The following is a 19,510-nucleotide window of genomic DNA, read 5'->3' on the forward strand; positions in this document are numbered from 1 at the left end:
CATTTCTGTAGGGACCCAGCTCTCCCCGCACAGCCCTCCCATCCAGACTCCCCTCCCCAAACAGCACCCCCATACAGCTCTTCCAGCCAGCTCCACACACAGCACCGCCATAGGGACCCCCTCCCCACACAGCACTTCCATGCAGACCCCCCTCCTCATACGGCATTTCCATAAGGTGCCCAGCTCCCCACGCAGCACCTGCACAGAGACCCCCAGCCCGCACGGGGACCCTTCCCCACTCAGCACCTCCGTCCTTCCGGGCCCCTCTTTCCAAGCACGCAGCCGGCCCCGGGGTCGTTGTTCTCCAGGAGCCGGGTGTCCATTAGGCAACGCAGCTCTTTTTTTGAATGAGCTAATCCGGATCCGCACCTCCCCTGCCCCCAGGCCGCCCTTGCCTTGTCTCGCTGCTGGGCCAGCCCCAGGGAGACCGACAGCACGCGTCGCAGCCCTGGGGATCTGGGTCGGGGGCCGATCTCCAAGGGTCTCGTCTTCCTCGCAGCTCGAACGCCGCAGGCAGGGCTGCCAGGGCGAGGGAGGGCTGGGGGGCTTTTCCCTCTGCCCCCAAGAGGCAGATCCGATGCGGGAACATTTCCGAGTTGCTTAAAACAATATAAAGAAATAAAACGCTCCGTCTTTAAGGTCTTTTCAACACCTTTGCTTGAACAACCCAGGCTGGCGGTGGCTGTTGGGTCTGGACTGTCCCCTCCCCAGCTCCCAGCCTCCTTTGTAGATCAGGGGAGCTGCATCGCTGGGTGGCATTTTGGGGGAAGAGATGCTCAAATGCAATGAGGGAAGAGCTGGACAAGCCATCAGCCCAGGAGACAAAACCACAGAGAGCAAAGGAGGGGGGTGAATGGCTGCACTGCATGGAAACCATCGGACCCGCTCTTCAAGCAAATCAAGATACAAGAATGCAGAGAAATAGCTTCCACCCTGTTTCCACGCGGAGTCGAGCAATCAGCCATCAGCAGGACAGGCAGAAATGCTCCCGGATCTTCCCTGCAGTGTGCTGGAACAGGGGAGCAAGTCGGCTTCCCAGCTAAATGCTCAGGGTTTTAACGCAAGCCTCTTTTGTAAAGAGAGGGAAACCAGTGGAGGTTTCTGGAGTCTGGAACTTCCTAGTTCAGGTCTCTTAATTACAGGTTTCACAGGCGAGGCTGAGATGGACACGGTCACATCCCAGCACCTGGTAGGTTTTGGGAAGGCCCACTTGCGTGGCACTTTATTCACCCTCGTTCTGCAGCTCGACTAGCCCCCCTTGGCGGGTCCCCTCGTTCCCTTTGCGGCAGCTGGGAGATGAGCACGAGCCTGGAAATCTGCTGAGAAACGCGGCCGGGCCGTGCGGCCGCCATGCTAATAGCCGTCTTCAATTTTTTCACATCAGAATCCGATCCTACATCTCCGGGAGGGGCCAGTGACATGGCCACATTGTGCGTCTTTTAACTAAGAATTGACTAGATCATTTAAATAGACACCCCTCCATCCGTCCGTCCGTCCGTCCATCACACCAGGACGTTTCCATTTGCTTACCAGCTCCAAACAGGCAATAAACAAACTCAGCTGGGGACAAACCCCCACCAAACAGATCTCTTCCTCCTGCCTTGGAGATCCCAGGCCGCAGTCTGTCCGTGCACAGGGTGAAATAGGGTTGAGGCTGCATGCATCCATATTAATGGAGCCTGCTAGATCGCCCTGTAGAAGGATTTCACCCTTTCCGGCACACGTATCCGCTGACACTGGGTCTCCCTGCCTGCTCTCCCGTCTTCCTTCTGACATGGGTGCTCGGCATCCTCCTGAGCTTTAAGTACAACATAAAGCCGTGCAAGGATGCCCAAACGCCAAATAACAACAGTGCTGTTAACAGCCGTGGAGGGCTGGTGCAGTCCCCATCTCCCCGCCAGGGCTGAGGCTCCGCGCCTGCCTGATGGGGCTGCAAGAGTCCCTGGCTCGGCCTGACTTTGCCTTCCCATAACCGGGTTCCTGAGGACGTGGCTCAATGGAGCCAGGCCCCGGGACTCTTGAAGGAGCCATGGCAAACCCTGATGCGTTCAGTGCCTTCTTGGAAGGATTTTGGTGCTGGCTTCATTGCACTTGCTGGGGTCGATACCTCCAGGCACAGTCTGTTACGACTCCCACCACCTTAATTACAAAGAGAAACATTCCCATCCGGCTCTGTGTACTGCCCCGTACGCAGCCTCTGTGCCTGGCCTGAAAGCCACCCTGTGTCCGCCTGCTGTCCATCCTCCCGCTCTCTGCTTTCCAGCCTCTTGTTCTCCGCTCCAGCCCCCTCCCTGCCTGCCTTGATGCCCCACTGGATTTGCCCCGAGTGACTTTGCAGGAAGCCTTTAGGAAAAGGATTTCTCATTTTCAGTTCCTTTTCAGGACAGGATCGACTCAGAAACCTAGAAAATGAGGGTGGGAAGGGACCTCAGGAGGTCACATCTAATCCAACCCTATGTTCCAAGCAGGACCATCCCCAACCATCTCATCCCAGCCAAGGCTTTGTCTAGCCGGGTCTTGAAAACCTCCAAGGATGGAGATCCCACAGCCTCCATAGAGGATCGTCCATTTAAAACATATTCCCCCCACCTTGGTTATGGGAACAGCCTGCACAGGGGGACATCTTCATGCAGTTTAGTGAGACACCTGGCTTCATCCTGGGCCAGCAGGTCCCCCCCACCAGGCTGGTCAGGGTGCTTGCTTTGCCCCCTCTTTGCAACATTGCACTCACCCTCTCTTCCCAAGTTGGCTCTCAAGGGCTGAGGATTTCTGCCTCCTAAATTCCCATTTGATGTCATGAGTCCTCCCAGGAAAGCCAACTTGCTCCCCCGTTTCAGGACGCTGCAGGGAAGATCCCGGAGCATTTCTGCCTGTCCTGCTGATGGCTGATTGCTCAACTCCGCATGGAAATAGGTGCTTCAGGGGAATGAATTTAAAGAACCGGCAGAGCCCCGTCCCTTCCCTTGGAGGCCTCCCTTGCAGCTGCCTTCCCTAATGAAGGAGAAGCAGTGAGGCCATGGAGCGGGTTTGCAAACCCTGCACTTTGTCCTGGGACATCTCCCCACCTGGCTCCTGCCTTGCTTCTTCACCACACAGGCGAGATCTGCCGGCTGTCTCCCTGGGCCTGCGTACGGCTGAAACCCCTGGGCAGGGGAAGCAGAGCCGGAGCAGGAAGCGGCTGCAGTGGCTTCGAGAGCGCGTTGAGCTTTAACCAAGACGCTGGCCTGGGAAACAAGGACACAGCTACTGAGAGCACAAAGCCCCAGAAAGCCCAGGGCTCTGCTGTGGTCATTCACTGACCCAGGTTGTCTTTGACATATATATATTTTTAATATATTCTATATATAAAGAGAGTTATATGTATGGGCAGTACAGACTGGCATGATAGGGAGAGCACCTTGTTAATCGGCTGGGTTTCTTCTCTGGTGGCTTGTCTTGTATCGTGAGCTGCCCTGAGCTTTCCTGGGTATGGCAGGATAGACGTCAACATAACAATAACAGTAGTAATAATAAGTATAGTAGTGGTAGCAGCATTAATAATAGCAATAATGATAGTAATAACAATAGTAATCATAGCAGCAACAACAATACTACTACTACTACTACTAAATTATCTTTTTAAGTAGATCTCAAGACTGGGTTGAGATGGGGTGGGGAGCATCATTATCTGCCCCCACAGAACTACTCCAAGGCTGGGCTTCAGCCTTTTTGCACAGGATGGGCTGTGGGTGAAGGGGGCCGGGGGGGCTTGGGGGGGCTGAGCCCCCCGTAAGAGACAAGAGCCCCCCTGTAAGATTTGAAAAGCATAACCTGGGGGGGTCTCCAATTTTATTTGGGCATCGTGATGGGGAGCCCAGTTTTTTTTGCAGACCCCCACCAAGAGTGGAAGTGTCATTCAAACCCTGCAAGGGGGTCTGTGCAAGGAAAATGGAGCAACCAGGAGGCGAGCTTTCCTTCGAAGGCAGAGCAGCCGAGACAGGCAGAGGGGCTTTTCTGCTGGGAACGGCACAGGGGAGAACAGAGAGTGACCCGGGAACAAGCTGGTTTCTGAATGCAGATCTGGTCTTTCCCGGAGGAGGTGGGGGAGCTGCTTTTTTTAACAGTGCTTTTTCTTTGCTCACTGGGTTATGGTTATAAGCTTTCCTCCCTTCATAGGCACGGGGACAAGGAATGGCCGTGTATAAGTAGAAGCCGATATGACAGGATGACACCAGGATCTGGGGGTGCAAGAAATGTGCCAAATAACTTACGGTCTGGGGTGCGATTGGGAGAACCGAGTAGCCCATAGCTGAGGCCCATGCAGCACTAGGGTCCTGTGGGATTTTCAATAGCATCTGCCCTCCACAGGAACAAGGTCAGGCCGATGCATGAGCCTGGACCCACAAAGGTATTTAGGCACCTAATTCCCAATGGCTTTAGTGAGAGTTATGTGCTACCTTGCCTCTTGGGTCCGGACTTGAGAGCATCTGAAAGATCCAGCCCTTTGTTTGCAAAGAACCATAAATAGAAATATTTACTTGTGGCTTTTTTCTTAATGGACATGGGCTTTTTATCTTCATTTTGCTTTGTCTTTTTGCACGTCTACACCCGTGCATTGCTCACTGCAGGGTCAGTCCTAATGTGTTTCTCTTGCAGTCAGAAAACTCAGCCTTGTAGCAGCTAGGGAATTGGGAAGTGAAATCAGTCACAAATCAACTGCGCTACTTCCATTGTCTTGGCAGGGCAGGATTTTTTATAAAGATGAAAAATGAAAGATAAAAAGCAACGCAAAGTTTAATTGTTCAGCCTTTGCCCCATCTGAGGTGTGTTGGTAACAGGCAAAAATCTATGACATTTTAAATATCTGCATTTTACCCAAATGTCGTCCTTGTAAGAAAACAGTAGTGGTCTCCCTAACTGGTTCGTACATCAAGGCCAAACAGATTCCTGTTCTGTTTAATAAATACAATTATTTAGTTTTCCTATGATAAATGATTGTAGCTATGTGGGAAAAGATAGGCATGCATGTGCTCAGCCGGTAATCTTCTGCTGCCTGGATTAGCAGGCTCATAACCAGAGGCTTGCGTATCCCCCAATGCCCGCTGGACCTAATTTCTGTGTCAAAACACTCTGATTCCTGCAATACGCCACAGCAAAGCTTTCTAGCTCTGCAGTGTTGCTAGCTGATTGCAAAATCCATTCCCGGATGCATGAAAGTAATGGAAGAAATCTTTAAAACACTGCCTGTGATCAACAGACAGCACTAGTGCTTTAAGTGGCCGTAAGCCCTATCACATTTTCTGCAGGCAGCATTTTTTATAGCAAAGGCATGCCTCTCCTGCCTGGTCTCGGTATTCGTCAGCTGGGTGCAGGGAGCTGCTGCCAGGGCCGCAGAGTGCCCCTCGCTCTTGCTGACTCCATGAAGAGCAGCAGGCGGCAGCTGTCCTTTCCTGCCCATGCAGCGGGAACAAAGCAAAGGGAAGGCGCGCGAGGGTCCGGGAGGACAGGATGGGTACCGATCGATACCATGTGGAGCAACGTGCTGTTTGCTATCTAAAAGGATGCCAGCTACGAATAGGGAAGAAAGACCTGGGATGAGATCCCAGCCCCGATGAAGGCAATGGGACCTGTTTCAATGAGCTCTCAGCCAAAACAAAGCCGCGTGCTACTTGTGGCAGCCCCCAGCTAGGTGGGGGTAATACCAGGGGCAATATTAGGGATCCAGGAGACCAGGATTGTAGTCCTGGGGCTGCTACTGACCCTTTGTGTAGCCTTGGGCCCATCTCTTTCCTTCCCCTCTGTTATGTGGAGCAAAGACTGCTTCTTCCCCTGTGTGTAGCCAAGGCCTAATCAGGCTTCCAAGTGCTATTGTCATATAAATCAAGAGCAATACAGTCCTTTCCGCTGGTTGCAGACAGGGTCTCTGCAGAAGAAGAGAGCTGGGGGTGGGGAAATCCTAGTTAATGCAGTATCTGCTCCCCAGGCCTGCAAAAGTGCGGAGAGGCACCGCGCGTGCTCGCACCCAGAAATGACCAGACTGCCAGTGGCTGTGAGCCGGGCACTCCCTGCCCTGCCATCGGTGGAGCTCAGCTGGCTTCTTTCAGCCACCCATCAGTGCAGTCTCATGCCAATTATTTTAACCTCTAACTAAACCCAGTTAGCACCCAGGAAGAGAGAATCCTAGGAAAAGCGGGGGCATTTTGTGGTTATTGCAGGAGCGTCGCCAGGCCTTGGCTAAGAGCAGAGGCCCCCGGGCTGGGCAGTGCACGTGCCCCCGGCAGGACTCGGGCCTGCTCTCACGAGCACGCGATCTGCATTGACAAGGCAGATGAAGGAGGGGAAGGGGCAGGGGCTGTGGGCAGGGAGGTGCTGAGCTGTTCCCTTTTATACCCCACAGGCCACGCCATGACCTGGCAGCGCTTTCTCCCTGCCTGAGGCGGGTGGAGGTGACCCCATGCCGCGCAGACCGGCAGGGAACAGGGCTCTGCGGCGGGGAACAGGAAGGCCTGCGCCCGGGGAGACGGCAGCCGGACCTGCAACACGGCCCGATGGGAAAAGGGCCCCGGCGGTGGGCTGCGAGCAGCTGGGATCAGTCCTAGTCCCGTGGCAGCTCCTGTCGCTGCAGTGAGCTGGGAGCCCTGCCGGCGAGGCGAGCTGACGCTGCAGTGCAGCGCTCGGGAGGCGCCGTCCTTCGCAGGGGACCTTACGCCCAAGGTCTTTTCCGTTGGGTCTGGCACTCGGCCCTGCGATGATCTCAGCCGGCAGCGCCAGGCGCCGCAGTGAGCAATGCAATAGGCTCCTCTTCCTCGGTGCAGCTTTAGCCGGGACTGGGTGTCCCGGTCGGTCTCCCCCTGCCCCGGGAAACCGATTCGGGGCTGCGACGCCACTCTTGGCCAGCACATAATGGCTGCTGCCTGCCTCTGCCTCGCGGGGAGCTGCTCTCCCGCACCCATAGCATCTCTCCCGTGCATCCATCCTCCACGCTGCCTCGCCCGGGGGCAGGCTGCGGTCCCTCTGGCCCCGGCAGGCAGGGGACGGGGCCCAGAGCACGAGGCAGTGACATGGCTCTGCTGCAAGTGTCGGGGAGCGTCATTAAAATGGAAGAGACTATAAATAAGAGATTAGTCATGTAAGTGAGATTGCATCATTTAAAGGGACAGGCGCAGTGCTGAGGCCGTCTCTCTTGCATGCGCCTCCCGCGGGTGTAAATCAGGAGGGGCTCCAGAGCTGGCGGCTACAATGAGTATCAGGATCCAGGCCTGAATCTCTCCCCCTGCCATTTTCTCCCTGTCTCCTTGCAAGCAGAGAGCACGGCTTCTCTTTACGCCCTTCACCGGGATCTCCAGGCATCCCTGCAGGGGAAGGGGCCGGGGGGAGTTGCACAGTGCATTTACACTGTGCAGATATCGCCTCCTCTGTGGGCTTGGCTGGAAGGGGGTCAAGATAGGATCCCCGGCTGGTCCAAAGCTGCCCCCGTGCCAAGCCTGTGTGTCGGGTGAGGAGCAGCTTTCCCTTCCCTGCCCTTTTCTTCCCTTCCAGGCAATTAGCATGTGCGCAGGCCCCGGCGCCGCACTGCAGCACTGCACACGGCTATCGATGGGGGACCGCGGCGCCCTGACCTTGATTGATTGGGCTCCAAATCCGTTTGACAGCAATTAATTTTCTGAATGAACCGTGCCCTCCTCCAGGTTCCCTGCCCTCCCCCGTCCTCCTCTCCCCTCCACCCCTCCTCCCTGCCCTTGCCCAAGCCTGGCCCAGGGAGAGGAGGAACCTAATCGATATCTGTAATTCATCTCTTTTGGATTTGCCTTTGGGAAGCAGGAAGCATCCATCATCCTGGCAGGGTGCAGGGCCCTGCCCTCCTCACACCTCGGGAGGCTGCCGGCAGGCCCAGGGGATGGCTGGGGAGAAAGTGCCTTGTGCATCTAATGCAGATACAAGGCCCTGTGCTCCTCCAGCCCCCCTTGCAAGCAGGAGGCACGTGCTGCAATACGCCATGCTACAGCTCTTGCGCTGTGATACATGGGGTGCAGGGGACATGGGCAGCCTGTGCTGTCCCGGAGGTCGGGCGGGTTGATCCTCGTGGCTTTACAACCACTGAATCGATGGTGCACCAGGGCCCAGAGCCGACAGGCCAGCCTGGGCAGCATCCCCACCGCCGGACAGGAAAGCCTGCAGGCAGGGGCATTGCTTTGAAATGTGGTGGGGGCAAATCAGCTCCAGACTCGATCGACTGAGCAGAGCTCAATCCTTCAGGTCCATGTGGTGCTACCACCGATAAGTAGCCTACCTCCCAGCTCTTCAGCCTGGGGCTTCAGATGCTCCCAAATCCACACACCAGCCCCAAACCTGGAGGCCTTGGGGTTCAGATGCCCCCTGGCCTCATTTGTCCGTAGCCCAAAAGGCAAGCTAGAGGGAAAGCCCCGTCGCCATAAACTGCATAGCCGAGATCCTCCCCTTGGGAGGCGTGGGCAGCCTCTGGCAGGGGTCAGCCTGTCCGCGGTGCAAGGGACAGGCCTTCACTCTCCAACTACACCGAGTCATTCAAGGCCAGGAAGAAGGGGATCTCCCCTGCCAGATCAGTAAACCTCGTGGTATCTCCCCTGCCAGGCCCCTCAGGCCCCTGCATTTGGCTACACGGCTTGTTGCTCGTCTCTGAGTCCGGGCGACCTCTGTTCAAACAGGCCCTGGGCTTAGGGAGACGGGAGAACCCGCCCCCGAGACCAGGCAAGCGTCATTCGGTTCTCATTTACAACGCGTTGCTGACCACCGCAGGCGCGTGAAAGCGAGAGTAGGAGCAAACTGGGATACTGGCCCCCTCCCCTCACTGCCCCATTATAAATGAGCCACCTCTCTGTCAAGAGCCAGCAAGCAAAGACACGCAGCGGAGACTGGGCTCTTCCTCATCTGCATTGCCAGCCTGCCTGGGAGCCAGCCCAGGATCCCAGGGCGCTAGGCACTGTACAAATGCACCGTCTTCGCCCCAGGGTAAGTCTGAGAGACATGTGGACAAGGAGCGTGGAGTCATGGGGACGGCATCCCTGGGCCCGGCACTCTCCTGGCATCCAGGAAATGCCGTCAGGCTCCTGCGCTGGCTGGCAGCCTGCATATTGGTTGGCACCAGGCATAAACCCTACTTCATTGCAGATGTTTAGGGGGGAAGGACAGGAGTCAGCTCTAACGTAGACCCCCCACTCCCCTGCTGACAGCTGAGCTATGCCCGGGCAGAGGCGGGCAGCCACCAGGGTGGTTTGGCACCTGATCAAAGCTCAGAGCCCCTTTGCAAGCCCTGGCAGGACGGCATTTTGCATCCAGCTCAGGCAGCCCTGGGTCAGCAATGCAGCTAACACATCAAGGCCGTGGGGAGGGTTGTGCTCTTAGATATGTGAATCCAGTGGGTGCTGCTTGTCAGGCACCGAACACGGGCATCTGAGTGTCCCCTGGCCTGTACCACCATGCTCCCCTGCCTGCCCTTCTGCTCGAGCCGTGCTGGGGTCTGCATACTGGTGCTAGCAGGGTAGGAGAACACGTCAAGCTGGCTAACAGACCCACTTGAACCCAGGCCTGGCAGTGCACATGCCGAAACAATGCAGCCACCCATGTGCTTCCAGTTAACCATGTGGTTAAGGGCTTTGCTGGACCAGGGCATATGGCTCAGCGTCATGCAGGACCCACCCCCCCACGTGCAGGGTGTTGTATATCCGTGCACATCCCGACCTCGTGTCTGCCTGTGGCTACTCCAACCAGCTCGCAGACCGCACGCACACCAGGGTGCCTGAGAGCAGGATGGTGCAGGGCCACGCTTACAGAAGTGCACGCCGGACACTGCAGCGGTTACTCAGGCACACGAGCAAGGCTCAGCCATGTCTGCAGCTGGAAGAAGGAGGGAGATAAGAGACTTTTTGGTTCCCTCCTGTGAATCTATTCTATTTATACGAAGAATGAGACAGAGGGGAGGAAAAAAACCCCAGCACCACCACCAGGCATCGAGAGAAACCTCTGACCCGGCAGCTTCACCCCGTGGACGTGATATCGACACATTCCCATTCAAGCCGCGCAACATCCCCCAGAGACTTTGTCATCCGTCATACTAAACCCCTCCAAAATATTTAGCCTGCATGGATTCCACGTCATCACGTGATACTTTCATTACTGCCGCTAACCAGAAGACTTGGTTTCCATTCTGTTCAGTTTTATCAATTATTACTGATGCTCATTATTTCCAGACCAGATCTGCATTAGCTGGTGCCCAGATCCCAGGGTGACAGGTGCACTAGCAATACCCAGGTGGACAGGGAGAATCATTTTGCTTCTCATTCAGATGAAAGGATCTCCACACGATCAGCTACTGGGGGGCAGGAGCTGTCACTGTTTGCATAGTAGCACGAGAGGGCTTGCTTTTGATTAGCCTGTAGGTGCTAATGGGATATAAATGCTATTGCATTCTGCTCAAAGGCACCCATGCTTCAATCCCTTACCCACGTGAGAGAGAGACTCACCAGCAACGAGTTACTTAGCCAAGCCTCTGTCCAGCACTTGCCGAATGTAGCAGAAAGACTGCGATTGCCTCGGATCAGGCCAGAAATATTTGGGGGATTGAGGCATTGTTCACATATTGAGACTGGCAGCTCACGTGGTTTTAGCAAATGCCTGGCTCATTTTAGATATAGAAATGATGCTCTTGCTGCTTATTTCATTTCTATAGGCATATGAGACAGCTAACACTATGCCACAGCGATTGGAGCGGAGGCTCCAGCCTGCAAACACTCGGCAGAAGAGCGTGCGGGGCTGTGCTCGCAGGTAGATCGTCACATTAGTGAACCCAGTCTGCAGCTCTTGCCTTTACTGGTGAGAGCAGCTCATTTCTTGTGGGAGCAGCTCAGTCCTTGGGGACCCAGAATAACCATGCATCCTGCCACCCAGGGCTCAGAGGAGCCTACAGAGAGAAATGAAATCTGAAAGGGATGGTCCCAATATAGAAAACTGCAGCCGGTTACAATCCTGGTGTCTGGGCACTGCTGTGATATAAATATCGTATGACTAATGTTCGTATTACCAGCAATAATCCAGAAGGGAGGGGTCGTTTGTCGCAGCCCGTCTCTCTGTAAACCCACCGCCTCTCCTTGCATTGCTTGTCTGTTAACCACGCCGCTGCGAGAAGGCAGCAACTTGGGTCTTTCACAGCATTTCCCCTGAGACCCGACCAAAGGCAAGGACACCCCAGTCCATTGTCGTGAGAGATAAGGCTGCTTTTGCTTTGTTTTCATCAGGGACGTTGAATACGGATGAATAAGGAAGGGGAGCCATGCGTTTTCCAGCATGCATTGATACAAGGGGTGTGCTCTGCAAGCTCAGGAGGGGGCAGGGAGATCTTTTTTTGCTGGGGACCCATCAAGCAAAGGGCTCTGCAGTGCTATATCCCGATGGGGGAGAAGGGGGCGAGATGTCAGGGCAGGCAAGCAGAAGAGGCAAGAGTTGGAAGGAGAAGCCCCAGGCCAGACCCCATGGATGCAGCTGGCCTGGCCCAGCTACCTCACTCTTTTCTCATCCACCTACTTCCCCCAGGCTTTGCCACCTTGCGACAGGGCTACGAGGGCCTGAGGACAGGGAAGCCCCCGTGCAGGGGAGCTGGTTCAGCAGGAGGGTGGTCTCATTCTCCCAGCACAGCAGGCCAGGGAGGACGTGAAATGGAAACTGCTCTTCCGCCGGGCGAGAGCAGAAGGGACTTGAGTACCTAATCACGAGCCCATCTGCATTGCACCATTTCCCGTGGCGAGCAGGGAGGGGGCTGAGATAGGACTGCGGTGGGAGCTGTAGGCAGCCAGCCCCAGGCAGGATCCAGCCCCTCCAAGTTTGGGGTTTAATAGGAAAGGAAAGTTCCCCTGATGATGATCAGTAACGAGGCTGACATGGAACGAGAGAACCGGGCCAGCGGCGCGCCGAGCTGATGCCCCCACCTCTCGCCACTGGATCCCAAGTGACTGTCCCGGCTAATGGCCACAGATGAGCAGTGACCACGAGTCACTGGTCCACATCAGGCATCTTCCCAGGAAAACCACGTGGTTTCCTCCCCATCTGTCGTGCACCTTGGCCCATGGCACGAAACCGCTGCACAGAGGGGCCAGATCGTGCCCCTGCGCACGGCGGTGTCCATCGGGTAGAGTGGCAGCGTGGGCAGAGACCAGCCTGGAGCCTCGGAGATCGGTGCCCTCGGGTGGGGGGTGGGCAGGCTGTGTGGACTCGTGTGGGGGTCCCGACGTGAGGTAGCAGGGGGCAGGGCAGGATCGACGTGGTTGGGGGGTGCTGGATGCTCTGGCTGGGTGTGCACCAGTCAACAGGCACCCCAAAAGGCTGCTCCTAGCCCCCGCTTCTCCCGGCCCCAGTCCCAGTCCCCTCCGTAAGGACGTGCCATGTAGTCGTGCTGGCACATACTGGGGATGCACCTGGGCTCCCCACTTCAGCCCAGGGTTTCCACCTATTTCTTTCCTGAACTGCTGAAGGACAAGGGAGGCCAGCAGGATGCTCATTTAGGAAGCTGCAGCAGGGCCTCCACTGGGCCCCGTAGACCAAGATGTCCCTTGTGGCTTAATAAAAGCCACCCTGAGATGACCCCCCAGCTGCAAGTGAGAGGGAGTCTGGGCCTGATCTCCTGTTGAAAGGGGCAGGGGCTCTGCCACCGCTTGGCTGTGCGGCCTTGGGGGAGTCACCTCACCTCTCTGTGCCTCTGTTTCCCCTCCCACGCTCTGTCCATCTTGGCTAGTCAGACTGCAAGCCTAGAGAGTGCCTCTGCCAGCAGGCCAGCCCACTGGCCGGTCTCTCCCCAACCACAAGACCGCCTAAACCCCCAGCTCCCCACAAGGCCCCCTTCCAAGGGAGCTGCAAGCTGGCCTTTTATTACCCCAAGAAAGAAGTCCTGGGGGAGAGACTAAGCCCATGCCCCTGCGATGGCTTGGTCCTTGCTGTGTTTGTGCCCAGCACCGAGCATCCCGGGCCCTGCTCTCAGCTCCCATCTCATTGCCCTAGTGCAGCTGTGCAGGGTTGGCGGAGCCAGGCTCAGGGACCTCAGTGTAAGCGAGGTCCCAGCTTTGGAAATGAGCTCAGCAGAGTCAAAGCAAGGACCTATGTGAGAGGCACGGACCCCATACGGGTGCTGTGAGCCTCTGCGGCTGGGCGTGAAGGTAGCTCTGTTGGACAGGGTGGGATGAAGGAGCCTGTTCACAGCTGCTTCCTCTCCATCCCCGTTTGTGACCTGTGCTTCTGCTGAACACCCCCTCAGCCCAGATCCTGAAGGCGCCAGGTGAGCATCTTTGACCTGAAGCTTTTCTGGATGCAGCTGGGGTGCCGCGCGGTACTCTGCCGGCTCCTGTTGCTTTTGCCCAGTCGCTCAGGTCCAAATGACAAATCCCAGCTGTCCCCCGCTCCCTCCCTCCCAAACCAAATTCAGACCCATCCCACTTCAGCATGGTCAAAATAAGGTATTTCTTCTTGCTAGTTCCCTTTGCCCCAGGGACCGATCAGCAGAGCAATCAGCTTTGACATAAACAAATGGATGGGAAAGACCCTGAGAGCTGCGTCTGTCCAAGGGCTGATCCCCAAGGCCATGGGTGCCAGCAGTCACGTGTCATTAATGGTTATCAAGGGCACAGCAGGCTCCATGACCTTGCACGTAGACCCGGCACTGTGTGGCTGACCTGGCCTGGGAGAAGGACTGAGCCCTGGCTTCCTGCTCTGCCCACTGACCCATGCTGCCTCCCCTGCAGGAGGGTCTGACCCCTTGGCAAGTTGGGGGGGACGGGGGTGCTTCTCTGCTGGCCGCAGTGGCCGGGCAGCCCTGGCCATGTGTCCGTGCAGCCGCGGCGGTGGATGTGTTTGCTGTGGGGGCGGGAAAGGAGAGGTCCAGCGGGAGACAGATAAAAGCTAAGCAGGCCGGGTGCATATTTCCAAGCACACCATCTCTTTGATTCCCCCCTCCCCTGCCCCCCAGCGCTGCTCCCAGATTTAGGTCAGGCTCACTGATCTGCTGTCAAAGCCAATCCTGCGCCCAACCCGCTCAATGGAAACAGCAGACAGGCCGGGGGCTTCGTCCCCACCTCCCTGCCTCGCACTGAGCTGCCTGGCTTTTGGTTTACAGATGGGGAAACTGAGGTACAGGACACCGACAGGGTCTTCCCTTCCTTCCAGATCAGCCCCCCATGCCTGGACTGGGCTTGCCTCTTCCCCCAGGCTCTTCAGGCCTGCCTCTGCCTCCCTTTGTGCTGGTCCTGGTTGCAGGCGAGCGCGCGTGCGGCTGTTGTGGCAGGGCTGGTGGCCCAGATGGTGGTACCAGGGAGGGGAAGGCCCTTTCCCCTGGGGGAGGCACTGATGAGGCCTTCTGGGTCCCTTAAGGTGCCCTTGGTAACTCCGTGGGACAGGCCTCAGGGGTTTCCACCCTCAAGGGGAGAGACCGCTGGGTGACCAGTGCTCCAGGCCAAGTCCAGGCCCTTTTCCCCAGTGCCCCAGATGCTTTGATTCCAGCAGAAATGTCTATTTACAGCGAACCCCACATCTAAAGGGACTGCAGGGGCCTTCCCAGGCCAGAACAGGGGGGAGCTGCCCTGGGAGCATTTGCACACGGGAAGCATTTGCACGCAGACCCTACTGGGCTCTGCGCAACCTGGGCCATATCCTCCATTCGCCTGGTCCCGTTGGCTCTTTGAATCACTAACTAGACATTAACGATGGCCCTAATTAAAGCACGAGGCTCTGCAAGGGCTAAGGGAGCTCTCTGTGCACCAACAAACCATCCTTTCCCCCTTATCCCCAAGCCGCTGGCGATAACTACCCCTCCCAGGATGAGGAGGGTCTCATGCCTGTCCATGCAGCTTGGGGCGGCAGGAAGAGGACAGATGCTGGGTCCCTGGCCATGGGTGGGCTCCTCCAGGGACCCTGCCTCCCTGCTCCCCGCCTGAGCCTTCACCCCTTACTCAGCTCTCCCCGTCTTCCTCCTTTCTTTCCACCCCCTCTGCGCAGAGGTTTGCAGCAGGGAGCTGGTGCAGCGCGTGGCACTGGGCAGGGTTTGGAAGACAAGCCTCTGCCTGAAAACCAGGGAGCAGCTTTTCAGGGGCAGAAGATATTAAAATAACTCTGCCCCTGTCCCCTTCTTGCCTTTAATGGTCTCACGTGGGCGTGTTCAGCTCTCCCAGGGGCCGGAAGGACACAGCCTCGGCCCACGTGCGGAGCAAACCCCTCCTGAGTCGGTGGCGGGGAGGAAGGAGCTGCCAGGCGAAGCTCAAGGTCAGGGCTAAAAATAGACCTTGATCATCGAAAATCCTCTTTGCCTGGAGCAGAGGGAGATGACCTGAGGTGGTGCAGGGGCACAGGCAGCTTCTCGGCTCTCTTGGAGCAGAGGTCATCATCCCTGCAGGACAGAGGGGAAACTGAGGCACGGAGAGGGGGAAGGACTTCGGGTCACAAGCCAGGCTGAGCACAGGTCTCTTGACTCCCAGTTGCACGCTGGAGTCCGTCTGGGGCCACGTGAGGAGCTGGCGGGGGGGCAGCCTCTGGCTCTCAGCTCCTACCTGGCTCATATCACAGGTGACATGAGTTTGGTGGTCTCGGCCTGGCCCGCCATGGGGATTTGCACAGCTCCCTAAAACGGACACGGGGGCATTGGCAGGGTTACCAGGCTGTGCGCTAGAGACGCGGGGCCAGACCAGGCAGGGACCGTCGCTCGGGAGGAAGGGGTCTGCATCGAGCAGCAGCACGTCTGCTCGTGGCTGGGCGTTCACCATCCCCGCCTCTGACCCCACGCTCGGGGCAGAGAAACCAGGGCGGAGACGATGGCGGGGGCTCAGCCACCCATGAAGCCCCCCGCCCCGGGAGGCAGGCCTGGGGGTGCAGCACAGCTGCCCTGACCCCCGAAATCATAAGCATCGCATGGCCGGGGGTCTCCGGGGAAGGCTGCGGCCAAGGCAGACAGCGCCAGGCCAGCCCGAGCCAGGGCTCCCGCGCCCACCCAAGGGCTGCCCTGCCGGGAGCTGTCCGCGGTGCTGTCCCCGCTCCCCCGTCACAGCCCGAAGGAGAGCAGGAGCAATGCAAATCACCCCCATCAGCCCCTCTCTGTCCCCACAGTCCTCTGTCCATCTGTCAGGCTGATCTCCGACTCCTCGGGGGAAGGACGGAGAGGCAGGGAAGGAGCAAACAGGACTGCCAGGAGCATCACTCAGCCTCCCCGGGGGCACGTCTACACGAGACACTTACTGCGCAGTAGCCTAATAACACTGCACAGTAACGAGCCGCTCAGAAAGCATGCTAATGCATGACTGCGCAATGTTATTAAGCTAAGGAGCACTTCAGTATTAGAAAAAAAGCCACGCACCAGTGCTACTGCACAATAGTGCGAGTTACTGCACATTGAATTAGTACTTGGTTAACCAAATCCTAAACTTAATGCGCAGTAACTAGGGTGCCTTAATGAATGTGTAGACGTGCTCTGGGTCTCTCGGTTGCCCACACGTACAACAGAGGGTGGTGGTGGGGGTCCCCAAAGAGTTTGTGATCCAGACAAAAGAGCCCAACAAAGGAAGAGGTCCTGTCTTAAGCGTGTACAGGGCTCAGCAGAAGGGGGTCTGACCTCGCCTGGGGCACCTCAGAAAGGTAGTAACAACAAGACACCGTGCTCACAAAGGATTTCCCATAACAGATTTTGGGGCATGGACAAGGCCCGGGTTTTTCTTCCCTTTCACCCATCTAAGTCGACCCGCAAGTGCCTGAACAAAGACTAGCTAATGAGATGGCAGGGAAGGGGAATTGATTCTCATCTGCAAAGCCACATCTTAATGCCTGGCTCACCGCCTCCATCCCTGTCTTGCATGTCTGAAGTGGGATAAAATTCCACTGACACCAATTTGCAATCGGTTGCAGCCTGGAGCTAGTTTTTACAATGCAGGAAAACGTTCATAAGGGACCTCGGGCCTTTGTCTCCCTTGAAATGGCTGCAGAATAACATCTTGGGGAATATCGCCTGTCCTCGGTTTATGGCGTCTTCCCTCCCAACCTCACAACTCCCTCCCTGCTCCCAGTGTTACACAAGGAATCAGATAAAATGGCACCGAGCACGTATCTCCTGTATGATACAAAGAACAAGAGCACTGAAGGTAACACCCGTGTGTGGCTAGATGGGCTGTATCAGGGCAGATGCATTGTCCTGGCACAAAATAGGCTGAACTAGAGGTGTTGCAAGACTAAGTATGGACCGGCAGGTATCGTTAGGCTCACGAGATCGATGAGACAGTGCAGGCAGATTTCTTGCAAAGATCCTACAGAGACAGAGGGGATGGCTCGATCAGGATGCACCGGGAAGGGAGGACGGCAGAGAAGCTCAGTGAAGAGTGGGGGTAAGACTAGGATGTGCAGATGTGCAGGGCACGAGGAGGTGTCCGTGCAAAGACAGAACAATGGGGCACATCCACGCAGGGTGTGGAGGAGCCGTCTGAGCTGGCTGCCAGTCCACAAGCATCAGGAAGAAGCCAAGGGGAGAGCAACCCCGGCGACGCTACAGCACATGGACACGGCTAGCTGCTTCTCCTGGGCTGCCCAAGCCGTGGCTGTCATGGCTGTCGGTGCATGCATGCAGAAGCAGGTCTATAGGTATGCAGCCGCCCGGTCTCTCACCCTTCTGTATCAAAATACCCACCGGACCCCTCGAAGCCAGGCCAGAGTCCCTCCTGCCCCAGAGACCCCCCAGGGTCCCCCGCGCCCAGCTTCCCAAATTCCCCATCTAGGACGTGAGACAATAGGGCATCGCAAGGACACTGTATAGCCATTTCCCCCTCGCCCCCACTCCCCCTCCCAAACGCCCGCTGCCTCATAATTACCTTAATGTTTGAACTGCAGATCTCTCCAAGCTGCTGCTTTCTGGTGGGGAGAGAGGGAGAGGGAGAGAGAAAGGCGAAGTGGGAGAGGGAGGGAGGGAGGAGAAAGCTGGCATGCAGATAAATAAAGCCCCAGCGAGAGCGTGATCTTAGCGGTGAGCTGATGGTTGACATGGGGGGGTGTTGGTGTCTCCTCTGGAACTGAAATGAGGCCACCGCCGCTCCAGCTTATTTTTTTTCCCTTCTGTCTGCATGTGCGTGAATTTAACCCGTTCAGGCCAAGCCGTTGCAGGCATCACCTTTTATCTGCAGAGAAGGACGGAGGCTGCAGCATACGGGCCCACAGGCAGGGAGAAACATCAAAGCGGCGGCTGAAACCTATGGAGCTCACAAGTGGCACATGTTTCTGAGGCCTCAGCATAGACCCCCCCCAACCCTGCAGTGGGATGATGTATCCTCCTTGCATGGGTCAGGGTGGGGGGGTGGGGATATTCAGCAGGGGGGAAGTGTAATGAACTTGGTGCCTGTGGGACGTGGTGCTGCTGTTAGGCCCCGTGGGGTCCTTTGTGCTGGGCGCTGCATAGACACAGGGCAGGAGAGTCTCTGCCTGGAGGTCAGCAAAGGGTGAAGGGGACCGAGGGCGTAGGGAAGAGCAGGGCTTTGCCCGGGGTCCCCAGGGTCTGCCCCATGCTCTAGAGCTGGTACGAGGACGCCGGTGCACTGCTCGCCGCTGTACTCGAGCTGCGGAGCACATCGTGCCCAGGCAGGGAAGGGGCTGTGGTCCCTGCCCTGTACAACAGGGCACCATGTCCACTGCAGAGGCTGCAAGTCTCCCTGTCAGTTTTGGTGGGCTGTTGGTGTGTCGCAGCGCCACTCAGCATGGCTCTCCAGCCACCGTGCTTCCCCTGGCTCCTAGGAGAGGGCAGCCACATGGTGTCAGGGTGGCTCCAGGGAGCTGGGACGGTCGTTCGGAGGGGGAGCCACGGCCACGATGACTGCAGAGTGTGTGGATGGGTTTGAGAGGCTGCCTGTGTGGGGATGGGAGCAGGGCTCCAGCAAGGTAAGAGTGTGCTCTGCCACTGCTGCAGCAGGTGGCCCTGGGCAAGTCACTTGACCTTCTTGGCCACTTGTTCCGTAGCTGTCAAGCAGAGGTGATAGCCATGCAGGGCAGTGGGGAGCTACTGGAGAGGCTACGAGTCTGCAAGCTGGGGAAAGGATTTGCTGCCCTGGCTGGGCAGTGGGCACCGTGCCCATCACTGCCTCCGGGGTTGGCACGTGAGCACCCTTGCTGGCCACGCAAGGGGGAGCATAGCTTGTCTCCTGGTGATGCTCAGGGCTGTTTGTGCCGGGGAGGCGCAGGGGGATATTTGACCTGCTGTATCTTCATCTGGAGAATTAATGAACCAGCCCAGTCCGGCTCACCCTCCTCTCGGGCTGTCTGGGCTCTCCAGCCCGTCTGTATTTTATGGGGCACTCACAGCACTGAGGAATGGAGCCAGATCCCAAGGCCTGCAGAGAGCGGGGCCTCTTTGCACAGCTCCTTGAGAGTCTGGACCCCCAAAAACCCTTCCTTTGCCTACTGGGCACTGCCTGCATATGGCAAACACGCCTCTGCTCCGTCGTTTGGTAGGGGGCAACTGGTGCACATTGTCAGATCCCAGGTGTGTCCCAACAGCTGG

General features: G+C 57.1%; 1 long non-coding RNA gene across 1 annotated transcript in view; it reads right to left on the reverse strand.

The window, feature by feature from the left end:
• The window catches only part of LOC109318594, a 26,642-nt gene extending 8,388 nt beyond the window's left edge, over positions 1-18,254 (reverse strand). The window contains exon 1 of the long non-coding RNA XR_002103284.1: positions 17,835-18,254. This is a non-coding gene — a long non-coding RNA (uncharacterized LOC109318594). The remainder of the gene's footprint in view (positions 1-17,834) is intronic.
• Between the last annotated feature and the right edge of the window lie 1,256 nt (positions 18,255-19,510).

This window comes from Crocodylus porosus, unplaced genomic scaffold, assembly GCF_001723895.1.
Source record: "Crocodylus porosus isolate Cpor-Errol unplaced genomic scaffold, CroPor_comp1, whole genome shotgun sequence".
Taxonomy (NCBI): domain Eukaryota; kingdom Metazoa; phylum Chordata; order Crocodylia; family Crocodylidae; genus Crocodylus; species Crocodylus porosus.